This window comes from Silurus meridionalis, chromosome 27 (genome assembly GCF_014805685.1).
Source record: "Silurus meridionalis isolate SWU-2019-XX chromosome 27, ASM1480568v1, whole genome shotgun sequence".
Taxonomy (NCBI): Eukaryota; Metazoa; Chordata; class Actinopteri; order Siluriformes; family Siluridae; genus Silurus; species Silurus meridionalis.
Window position 1 is genome coordinate 11,303,057 of NC_060910.1, and position 13,036 is coordinate 11,316,092.

Consider the following 13,036-nt stretch of genomic DNA (forward strand, 5'->3'; position numbering starts at 1 on the left):
TACATATGATTTAAAATGGTTCTACATGGAAGATTATTATTTATATAAATTATTTTATAATACAAATCAAGTAAATACAGATGAAAAAAAAAAATTGGTTCACACTATGGTTTTGTTAATCAGTTTAAATTATTGTGTCTACATAATTTTTTATATACATTTGTATATGTACTGAAGTGATTTTTGGATTGTATCTGGTCCACTAGTTGAAATACAGGGCTTCCAACATTTTTATTACTCTCAGCCCCATTTACAGCTTCATGCTTAAAAAACAGCTGCCAATATAAACAGATCTGAAATTTAAATATTACCTGTTTGATCACCAGTTTGTTTGGCTGCGAGATTTTCATGGTTGTTTTTTCTCCAAATACAGTGATCTCATCGCAAATATTTAAAAATGACACCTGGTTTCAAAATCCATGAAAAACAGATCAAGGGACTTACACAAGGATAAAAAATAAGGCAAAGGAGAGGGCTGTCTTGGCATGTGGGGGTTTCTCAAGGTCATGGCTGAAGATCTGTGTATGGGTGAACTAGGCTAGAAGGGGAGAACTAATGAGATTTTCTTTCCCTCCTTCGCTCTGTCAGTGTGGCATCACCTTGCAGGCCCTGTCAATCCACAACCTTTCATCATTGCTGAAAAGGACAACAAGACGAGGTGGGAAAAATGAGAGAAAGGGATAAAAACTGTTTATTTTTTTAACAGGACAGTTAATTTATTTGGACTGGGTGTAAAAGGACATTTGCATGGAGACGCTTTGGTGATAACGGTGAGGTTGTGACATCCCCTGCTGAATATGCTGAGCTCTCTCTAACCTCTCATCAAACACCATGATCTTTATGGACTGTATCATATTGTGCCGTAATGTGCTTTATTGTCCACAGAATAAGCTTTTCTTAAAAGTAATTGGAAAGCTGGAAATGGCTGCTATCGGCTGATTTTTAAATACATTATTTCTGAAATGTGGCCTGGGTAATGACCCTGTCGGTGTAAAACGTAAGATTTATCTTGGCAGAGGAAATTGATCCATTTCACCTTTGTCTAATGGAAATTTTTATCAGGGATTATCTGTTTATGTAAATGAGCGTTGCCCTGGAACAGGGAAATAAAAGGAACTTGAGGGGGCAGTTAATCTAACACTTGACACGTCAATGTGGACATAATGCATACAGAGTGCTCTCTCTCTCTCTCTCTCTCTCTCTTTCTGGGGGTTGGGTTGAGTATTGTAATACCTCTTCATTACCATATAAAGAAATTGCTAAATCGCCATCCGCACTAATAGAGACGTTACATAGCTCCGGGTACAGGAAAAAAAATCCCTTGCCCTTCTCTTTAAAATTATATTTTGATCATATTTTTTCATATAGTGTACATATGTCATGTCTTGTGTTTACCCTTATGCTACCAGGCAGCTCTGTTTGCCCACCCTAGATGCTTTGGGTGTAAATTCAAGCTGAGGCTCCATACATCTTCAAGTGCATTTGACTTTTATTCAGTGGCCTTTTAGACCTCAGGCCTCTTCAAAACCTCATGAAATGTCATAGAGCATAAACATTTGCAGATCTATAGCTCAGCCTGAAGCATCATAGTCCATGTTGTGGGCAATCCATCCTTTCACTTGAAAGGCTTTTATGTGGTAGCTGTCGAGTATTTGACAGAGTAGTCACTCAAAGAAAAGCAGCAAGGATTGACAAGGCCCTGGCTTGTGTTTGTGGCGTGTGGCATTGTTTTGGAAATGGCGGTAGGTTTGGGTTTCAGGCAAAGGTTCTACCTTTTACCTTCGAATATCTGACTTGTAGTAGGACGAATGGCTAACGACAGTTTCGCTGGGCAATTTTTGCTTATGTTCCTGTTGACCAGTGAAATAGCAACAAGGGTGTTGCGCTTTTTTTTTTACTTAGAATACTATTACCTAAGTATTTATCTTTGGATTTTACATTAAATGTTAAAACACATTTGATCAAGTTTCTTTTATTTCCCCCAGGACCATTTTTCCTTCCTGTTTTCCTGGGATATAAATATGAGCTTGCATAAATGTAAAATCTTTGCTATCCGAGATCACTCGGAAAACAGACAGATATTTTTTTTAACTAAACACGTCAATGTAAATGTATTAAAATGACTAGAACTTAACTAGAACTTTGTATTAACAAATATGTATTGTATTAATTAAGAGTAAAAACAATCAATTACAATAAACATTAACAAAGTAGAAAAGTAAGTCAACATGTTTTAATTAATGCTTGTTCAATTATTAATATAATATATAAAACTGTTTTTAGGTCTAACGCACATTCTGTATGTAACCCAAATCTTGCAGGAAACAAACGTGCTAAATGCTTCTAATCTTCTGTCAACATTGTTATTACCTCATAAATGTTCATTAGGGTGCTGGCTCACATTGTCATATTCGGCTTCATTTTACTCATTAATGGCAGGAAAATTCTTAAATGTACTGATCATTAGCCTTGTATAGTTTTCAATTGAAATGAGCAATGCACGAGTATGCCATATAATTGTTAGTAATGTTGTTAATGTCATTTAAGGGTATTAATGCAGCATAACAATGAATACAATCAATGATTTAGCAGGATTACTGGGACCACCCAGCAAAGAAAGATGATTTTTTAACTTGTATGACGATCAAAAGGTGTCAAAATATCAACACTTAAATAAAAACTGCCATCATTCACCTGTACTTGTAAACAGACAGACAGTAAGAAGAATGAATAATGTCACTTGTCTGCAAATGTAGGCCAGAGAGAAGCATTTGTGGGACATCTGTCTTAAAAACACTTTTGATAACAGAGAGTACAAACCCAGGGAATTGGCTTTGAAGGCTGGAACTGACTAAATGCACAATATGAATAAATTAGAAAATAGGTACATGAGCGTATGTGAGGTGTAATTTAATTCATGAATGAACTTCATGTGTTTTATGATCAGCTGACACATGATGTCCTATAACACTGTGCTGGTGTATGCATGTAGTGTCATGTTGGTTACGTATGTATGTTAAGTATGTTCACAGGTGCTATCAAGTCCTGGAAAAGTTTTGACATACATTCTGTAATACATATGGTGAAAATATGGCAATAAATACATTGTAAAAAAAAAAAAGGATATATATATATATATATATATATATATATATATATATATATATATATATATATATATATATATATATATATATATATATAAGCTACAAAATAAAAACATTTCTATCTCAAAAAGTATCCAAGTTGTCTCAAAAGCTTGCCTTATACTGACCTGCTGCAGCTACACCACACTTTCTACTTCTTTTCAAACTGATTTGAAATGACAGTATGAACTCTGTATTGCTCACTCCTGCTGTGTGGGGAGGTTTTTTGTGCAATTACATGAGCTTTAAACTAACAGGAGCATTAAAAATGAATCCTGGGTAGCAAATAGAGTATCCCCACTCTTCAGAGATCATATGTGTCCTAGAGGAAGCCTGTGACAGATGTTAGGAAGAGATATTCCAACACACACACACACACAGCATCATGAACAGTTTGATGTCTGACTTAATCCCCATTTAATGCACCTACTGTCAATTACTAAAGACCAAAGCACACTAGGCTGACAGTGATTTTATTGCAGTTACCTGTCCCCATGCCACCCAGGGGAATGATTAATTTTTAAAGCTACAAAACGGGAGCAGATCTGGCTTACAAATTGTTCATTTTAATGATTCCAGGCTAAACGTTTTTTTTTTTTCTAAATTGAATATACATTTGTTCAGCTGGGGATTTAGTATGTTTTTGGATTTACTGAAATTAATCCCTTATTAGTCATAATGATATATGCAGTGTTTTATTATTCTATATTCTTCTTCTTCGTTTGACTGCTCCCATTAGTGGTCCCCACAGCGGATCATCCGTCTCCATACTACTCTGTCCTCTTCATCTGCCTTTTTTAAAACAACTACCTGCATGTCTTCCCTCACCACATCCATAAACTTCCTCCTTGGCCTTCCTCTTTTCCTCCTTCCTGGTGGCTCCATTCTCAGCATTTTTCACTTCTCTAACACACTCTCCATTACTTTGCACTGTTGGCCCCCAGGTACCTAAACTCCTCCACATTCTCCACCTCTTCTCCCTACAACCGCACCACTCCACTGCCCTCCCTCTCATTCACACACATGTACTCTGTCTTACCCCTACTGACTTTCATTCCCCTTCTCTCCAGCGCGTACCTCCACCTCTCCAGGCTCTTCTCTACTTGCTCCCTACTCTCACCACAAATACAATATCATCCGCAAACATCATAGTCCATGGAGACTCCTGTCTGACCTCGTCTGTCAACCACTGCAAACCACTACAAACAGGAAAGGGCTCAAAACCAATCCTTGAAGCAGTACCACATCCACCTTGAAACAGTTTGTCGTTCCTACTGCACACTTCACTGTGGTCACATTGTTCTCATACATGTCCTGCACTACCATCCCATATTTGACACCAGACTTCCTCATACAATACTACAACTCCTCTCTCCACTCTGTCGTATGCTTTCTCTAAATCCACAAACACATAATGCAACTCCTTCTGACCTTCTCTTTACTTCTCTATCAACATTCTTAAAGCAAATAGGTCATCTGTAGTGCTAATCCTTTGGCATGAAAACATACTGTTGCTCATAGATCTTAGTGACCTCTTCTCTCAGTCTGGCTTCCACTACTCTTTCCCATAACTTCATGGTGTGACTGATGAACCTTATTCCTCTGTAGTTACTGCAGGTCTGCACATCTCCCTTGTTCTTAAAAATTGGTAGCAGCACACTCATTCTCCATTCCTCAGGCATCCTCTCACCTTCTAAAATCTTGTTAAACAATCTGGTTAAAAACTCCACTGCCATCTCTCCTAATCATCTCCATGCTTCTACCGGTATGTCATCTGGTCCAACCAACTTTCCACTCCTCATTCTTTTAATTGCTGCTTTAATTTCCTCCTTACTAATCCTGTCCACTTACTGCTTCACCAACTCCACACCATCCAACCTTCTCTGTCTCTCATTTTTTTTAGGGTTAGAACAGTTTAAACAAACCTTCAATGTTCCTGGCCTTACTCCCTTTCCACTTCGTCTCCTGAACATACAACATATCTACCTTTCTCCTCTCCATCATTTCAGCTACCTCTCTCCCTTTAACAGTCATAGTACCAACATTTAAAGTGCCAACCCTAACCTCCACTCTCCTCCTTTCCCTGCTGTCTCTGTAGACGTTTCAGTTGAATTGAATTGCATATCATGACATTCACAGGTGTGTATTCTAGTGTTTTCTTAGATCTGTTTTGACCATGACCAGGATAAAGTTGTTAGTCAATACAAATGAATGAATTAGGAAATATGCTACTTAAACCTGGGCTTGTTTGGAGGGACTGGGGTGGCATCAACCCTCAGTGAAATTTGGCTGGCCACCATATGTTGTGACAGTGGCAGATGATACATTTATATTGCTGTCAGTTATCAAAGTATGTTGTACAAATTGTTATACATGTACAAACTGGATATTTGGTTATGGTTATTGGCTAAATGCAATGTGGATGCAGTTTGGTGAAAATTCAAAAATTCACAGCAAGTATAAGGACACCAGCTGAAGCCACTATGAAATTCTGAACCGTGACAGAACCATAGCCAATTATTCCAGATGCTTAGAATTTTGCTCAGCACAAAGCTAATAAAAGATACAAACCCAGCTGTTACAACAAAACTGTCTAAGACATGGCAGACCATATGCAAAACTCGACTAATAGTACCTTTTAACCTGTCGAATGATGGCTATGATTAGATGAAATAAAGGTACTATTTAAAATACATTGAGGACAACATTATTTTTTATCATTAGTTAAAATGTCCAAATATCCTTTTGCCATTGTTGAAATAATTTTCTTTTTTATACATTTATACATACTCAAGTTTTCCTGATACATAATTTATCGTCATTGACAGGGGTATGATTTTTCTACTGAATTTTATTCGATAACCAAGGATTTGTGTATGAGAGTGTTAGTAACACATCAAAAAATAAACCTTTTCCAAACAGAGGGACAGCAACTGTCCAAACCTGACCATGTGTAATTAATCTACTGGGTCAATCTTTCCAGTGTTACATTACACATATAAAAATATGTACAATATGTATAAAACACTGGACATATGGTTGTCAACAATGTTTTGTGTAATACAGAGTGAAATATTTGAATTCATCAGTGTCTCCCATGATTTAAAAGGAATGGGGCTAGTAATTGTACCAATCACACGAAAGGTTCATTTGAAATTGAACAAAATCTGACCATATAGTCATCAGGCATTTCTATATTTCAAGCCATACATTTGATCATGATAATGTATCTAATGTATCTATTGCTAATGACACAACACTCAGTGATAGTATGAGTTATACAATAGAGAGTCCTAATTTGAATTTGTTTGTCCAGTTGTTTTATTAAAAAAAGTATATATATACACACACACACACACACACACACACACACACACACACACACACACACACACACACACACACACACAAAAATATGTATAAAATGTTACCATATTATGATTAATTTATGGTAAGTTTTGGAACTAAACAAACTAATTTCTGAGTGGACCATTAAACCCTCGATGATGATCATCTTCTGTAGATTCCCCATATTCCTGAATTCAACTGCACCAACTGCTTGCTACTACTGCAACACTTCCAGATGCAGGCTATTACTTAGCCCTCCTTGGCTCTGGGCTGCCTTGCTATCCCCCACTCAACCCCTGGGTGTCAAAGTCCCGTCCTGTTGGTAATTTGTTGCTAATCAGCTGTCAGCTCGCGAGCGATGATGAGGCGATCACAGCGCGGCGGGCGGGAAGGTAATGGCCTTAAAAGTCACAGAGTCAATGTCAATGGGATCACTCGGATTCAATCAGGGAGCAGCCATGACGGATGGCGCCCGCTGCCATAACCACTCATTTTGAGCTCAAGCATCTGGGCCCTAGTAAATAACCATCAGAGGGTGGGTCCAAGGGACAGGTCATTAGCCCTGAGAAAAATAAATATCGCTCCTCGTGCAACGGCTGCAAGTCATTTAGCACAGACTAGGAAATTTCACCCTAGATTAAATATGATGAGGCAGTAGTAGTCGGCACTGCGTCTCGGTGACATGGACAGGGAAATTTTTTACGTGGGACTGCCCAAGAAAGTAATACGATTTTAAAGAGTTGATGTGTTTGGTTGAGGGGTCACAGCTGAGAGATATTTAGCCCTCTTGCCCCTAGTATACAGTGTCAAGATAACAAGTATGAACGGGACAGGTTATATTTTGTCCTATGTAGTCAGGATGCATTTCTAGATGCATTGACCAGTTTATAAGGTCATGGGACATCGGAATGACTCTTTTCCCCCTACCTTGTCTCTCTCATTCTTTTTCTATTTAAAGAAGGAGAATGATAATTAGCTAATTAAGGTTTCCAAGGATTTCCAACTATTCAGGTTTTCAGTAACTTTGCACTTCTGCTACTAAATCACAGGGCAAGTTCTTTGATCCTCATCACGCACACACTCCTGCCCCAATGATGGTCTTAATTTTTATGTCACTCTACAAGACCCTACCATCCTCACATTCACAATTGTCCTAATTATTTAAGGATGAACTTTAGAGATGGTACATGCCTACCATCAGGTAGAGTGCCAAAAGACAATGTGTAAATGACCCTGGTGGCTTTCAGCTGTCATTAATCCAATTAATAGTAATGACTTGAATCCATCACTCGCAATCTTAATATAAACATTATCATATTAACCTTTAAAGTCAATTCAGAGTCTATCAACATAATTAATTTAATCAATGTGAAAGTGGGAGTTATCTGAATAATTGATATAATTCTTGTAGATATGAAATATTCATATTTCCTGATTGCAAGCTTCCGCTAAACGGTGCTGGAATAGCAAGTGTCTCCTTCCGATCTACACATAGCGAGAGAGTGGGAGAGAATGTAAGATGTATCTGCAGAGCAAAGGACCTCAGGATCGTAGGACTGACCTTCATGCAGTGGACCGCCTTCACAGCTGAGTTCCTACATTGTTTCAAATACAGCAAAGCCATGGCCGTATATCTCTGTGCTTTGTCCCAGTTCCCTCACTCAGCAACTCTGGGCAAGGCTTCATTAGGTCTAATGTTCCCTTTACAAGCCATTCTCTGGTGGCTATTCACAGAGAACAGGAAAATGCACTGACCTGTGTGTAAGGCAAAGGAGTAGGGAATAGGGTGTTCCTGATTTCCTGGTTGGCGGACACTTGAAGAATGGGTTTCTTTAGTTTAGACAGTATTAGAGACAGGGATTAGAAGGTCAGAACTGCATTGTCTAGTAAAGGAAAGAACATCCGCAACTTCATGATTTGGAATTCTACAAAACCCTGAAGATTCCTTCCAAAAATGTTAAATAATATATTAATAACATTAATACATCTCACACAAACTTCAACAATTATACATGTTCTATTAACACAACATGTTTATGTGGAGCCCTGTGTAAGTTTTAACAATATTAACAATAATGTATTATAATGCATTAATTTAAACCTTGCAGTCGGAGCTGTGAAGCTGCAGAGAAAACAAAACACCATTTAGATTGATTTAAGCATTTAACTTGGCTGTGGTATGACACCAAATAACAAACACCATGAAGGTAATGACGTGCTACTTCACTTTACAATAATTCTTCTCATATAGTGGATAAAAGCCCTTTTAGGGAACCTTGTATTTTGTCCTATTTAAAGAAATCACATTGGTCTGTAGACATGCACACAAGAAAGCAAACGCACACTCATTGGGTCTTTTCACACTTCAGATTTTTTAGGACCTGAGTCATTTCCAGTGAGAGTTTGGAATGTTTTATGCAGTGCTAAAGCTCTTTTTTAAACCTGTTGTGGTTCAGGGACCAGTCTTTAAACACACCATCTGTGAAAGATACCGTTTTAGAAAAATATGATTCCATATAACACCATAAAGCATTCCACACTTTGTCTTAATAGTCTTGAGGCTCTTTGTTAACAGTAAACTCATGTAAACTACTAACATGTCAAGGGTCAAAAGTATATGATTTGAACATCCTATTCTAAAACCATAGACATTAATATAGAGTTAGTTTACCTTTGTTGCTATAATTATCTTGTGTCCTTTATAAAGGCTGTACATTATATCTTGGAATGTAACTATGAACTATTTGTGCACATTTAACACGACTTTTTAAACAGAGGCACTTTCATGCAGAAACATTTTTTAAACTTTGCGTTCCAACAAAAGGAAAATCAAAATTCTACAGCATCCAAAATGCATTTCAAACACTGTGCTTCCGAACTCATTGCAACAGATTGGGGAAAGTTCCATATATTTTTGGCCATATTTTAGGTATTTTTTGCTAAAACAAAAAGGATAAAAAAATCTATTAACATTGCCTGGGATGTCTGTGTGCACTGATCATGTAAAGGGCCACTGTATCAAACACAGAGGTAAAAACAGGTAAATGCTAATGTGATTAGCTTACTCAAATGATTCTTTGATCAGAAAACAAATAAAAAATTCAAAACCTATTGAACCCATATTTATATTGGGATAAACATAAATGCACACACACACACACACACACACACACACACACACACACACACACACACACACACACACACAGAGTCCAGCAAGGACACACCAGAAGCAGGTGCTCTGCCCAGGTGGAAATTCCAATGATGGACCTGGCACGGACAGATGGGTCAATGCAGGTCATAAGTCCACAAGCAAGGCCTCACTCAGTCATTGTCTTTCCCTATCTCTCTCCCTTTCGTGTGCACACACGTATATATACACACACACACACACACACACACACACACACACACACACACACACACACACACACACACACACACAGTGCCTACTTGTTGCCAACTCATTAAACAGGCCATTAAGAAATCCTCCAAAATCGATGCGCCAAAATAAAACTTATCTGCTCGTTTCGGGAAGGATAGATATCATTAGAGAGTAATTAATTTGTATTTTGTTCCTGTGCTCCCCGCAGGGCCCAGAGCTTTTCCACCTTGCAGTGCCAGACAGACTTGCTGGAGGTAATGGCATATATTTGTCTGAGTTTTAGCAACGGCCAGTTCCCTATTACAACCTGTCAGCCGCTAAAAAAGCACCTCAGCTGGTGCTTTGGACCTTCAAAGTAACACATTGTTTCACAAAATAATATGCAGGCTGGGAAGAACTGCTCACTTTTTAATTTACACTACGCACACTGAAAAGTCAAGGAAAGATATATATATATATATATATATATATATATTTTTTTTTTTTTTTTTTTTTTTTAGTTTCCTCCTCGTCTGGCCACTTTTGATTAGGCGAAAGTGTTAAGAGTCTGGCTGCTAGATAACACATTCCGGATCTTCACACTCCTCCGTCCACAATCAATCAGCATGCTACAGTGTTGATGCCGCTCCATCTGCTAGCCCTAGCGCCGTCCATATAACAAACGCTTGTCAATTTAAGCTGTTTTATTGACTCATCTGCTGAGTTAGGCTTTGATCACAATCCCCCCCTTCTTTCTCTCTCTCTCTTTTTCTCTCACTCGCTCTCTTTTTTATGAATACATTTTCATGAATACATTACCAGCTCCTCTCACCCATGTGCTGGGGTGTTGTTTCTCGCAGTTAATCACTGGGCAGATAAATCATGCACATATTTGGTGTCCATCTGCTGGGAAGGTGCTGCATGCATGCTCCCCCTCACCTCCTCACCCCCCTATTTCTCTTTCTCGCTCTCTCCATTCGCACTGATGGACAATAACAGCAGTGAAAAGCACAGGGACGTGCTGCCAGCAGGTTACACCTCTGCATTGGCACACACTTTCTTAAGGCCAGATTTTGGTGGTGGTAAGGAGATGGTGTGATGGAACAGAATATTCTTTATTATCTTTATTAACGCCCTAAATGCACAGGAGCAGTCAGCAGCGTCCAGATTTCTCAGACTTACAAATACACAGCTTTCCAGTGTTTAAACGAACACTGTTTAACACATGCATCCTTCGTGGCCTTTATATATTATATAGACAAAAGTTTGTGGACACTTGCGCATTAGATTTATATGTGCTTATTGAACATCCCATTCCACATTTAATCCCCATCCCAAATACATCTAGGAAGATGTTCCACTAGATTTGGGTGTGTGCTTTAAGAGATTTTTGCTCATTCAGCCACAAGGGTGTTAGTAAAGTCATGTACTGATGTAGGGTGAGGAGGCCTGTGGTGCAGTGAGTGTTCCAATTCATCCCAAAGGTGTTTAATATGGTTTAATAAGCTTTATAGCAGGGAAATCAAAATCGTCTACTCCAACCCATGTAAACCATAACTTCAAGGAGCGTTGTCATGCTGGAACAGGTTTGGTTTACCTAGTTCGAAAGAAGGGAAAATGTAATGCTACTACGTACAGAGGCATCCTATACAATTGTGTGCCTCCCAACTTTGTGGTAACTGTTTGGAGAAGCCATAAAATTCATGCAATGAAAAAATTCACTTTTGTACTTATGTCTAATACAAATTTTAGGCTACATAAATGTTTCCCTAAAAAGTACTCTTTAATATTTAGGAGCACTTAAAAAGGAATTTAAAACTATTAAGAATAGCAAAAGGTGGCAGCACTGAAACAGAAAAGAAATGCGCACACATCATACCAAGATTCAGTAATGATAAATGAAACTTTCATGACTATTTGCTTGATTGCATTATATACCTGCATCAAGATGAATATTTTACCCCAAGCTGAGAATTTAAGGTATTTAACCTCCAGCTCTCAGATGTTTCCTTTTTTGCTGCATCAGTTGTTTTCTATGCAGTGATGCTGATGATCTGAGTGTAAAGCAATGTGAGAGTTGGCCGGAGTTGGCCCAGTAATGATGGATGCACTGAAGGCAAAGGTGATCCCCACTGCATGCACTCTCAGACCCTTAGAGCCATGACATTTTGTATGTGATGGAAAGATTAAAAACAGAAAGGGGGATGTAACGATATCATAGCAATGTGGCATGTAAGATCGAAACCAGAGCGCGAAAATGAGAACACAACTGAAAGGATGCTCACTTTTGAGAAATGGAAAATGGTGTTAGGGATTGAAAGCAGAATTATCGTTGGTTTAACACACTGACGAAAGCCCCATTACGTTAATTATACATTTGGTACTTTGATGTCCAATAGTCATTAAAGATTCAATTGGGTCTGGAAAAATTAATAGAGCATTAATCAACATGCGTTAATTAGCTAATAACATGTTAATTATATCGGGTATTTAAAGTTCAGAGACGTGTAATGCTTAGCCTAGCGTGGAGCCCTCGGTGCTCAGGCTCAACTGTCACCAGATCTGTGTCTGTACCAGCAAATTAAAATGAAATAGAAGCTTCAATTAGCATGTATCTTCTTTGTCCTTTTCTGTGTCCTTTTTTCAAGCAAGAGGCCTTCTCCACTGATCAATCACACAACAGAACAAAAAAAAACATGGCAATAAATGACCGTTTGATCGCTATTGCAGCTGGCCATTTTAAACAGCCATATGCTCGCTGCTTCTTTTGACACTGGGATGTAAATACAAAGCGGCAAGCAGGATGGAGAATGGCAGAAAGCCAATATGAACGCATGTTCTTGAGCATCCCGATCAGTGAGTTATCTCAAGAGGGTGTGGGAGCTGTAATGTGAAATCAATAGGCCCTGGCAGAATAAAACGCTTGACCTGAAGTTCCATTTTCTTCATCCTCGCCTTTTGTGAGTGGACCATGTGATAAAGGGCATGGTTAATTTTAGCCACTATTACATATGTGAAAGCAATATGTGTTAATCATTTAGTTATTTTACTAATCCACAATTCCACCTGTAATGTGGTGAGAATGAAAAAGGCATTGAGGTATTGGAGAGTAATTTTTCAGAATTACACGTGTTTTCCCCATATGTAATTGCTTCAGTGGTAATGTTACTGCATAATA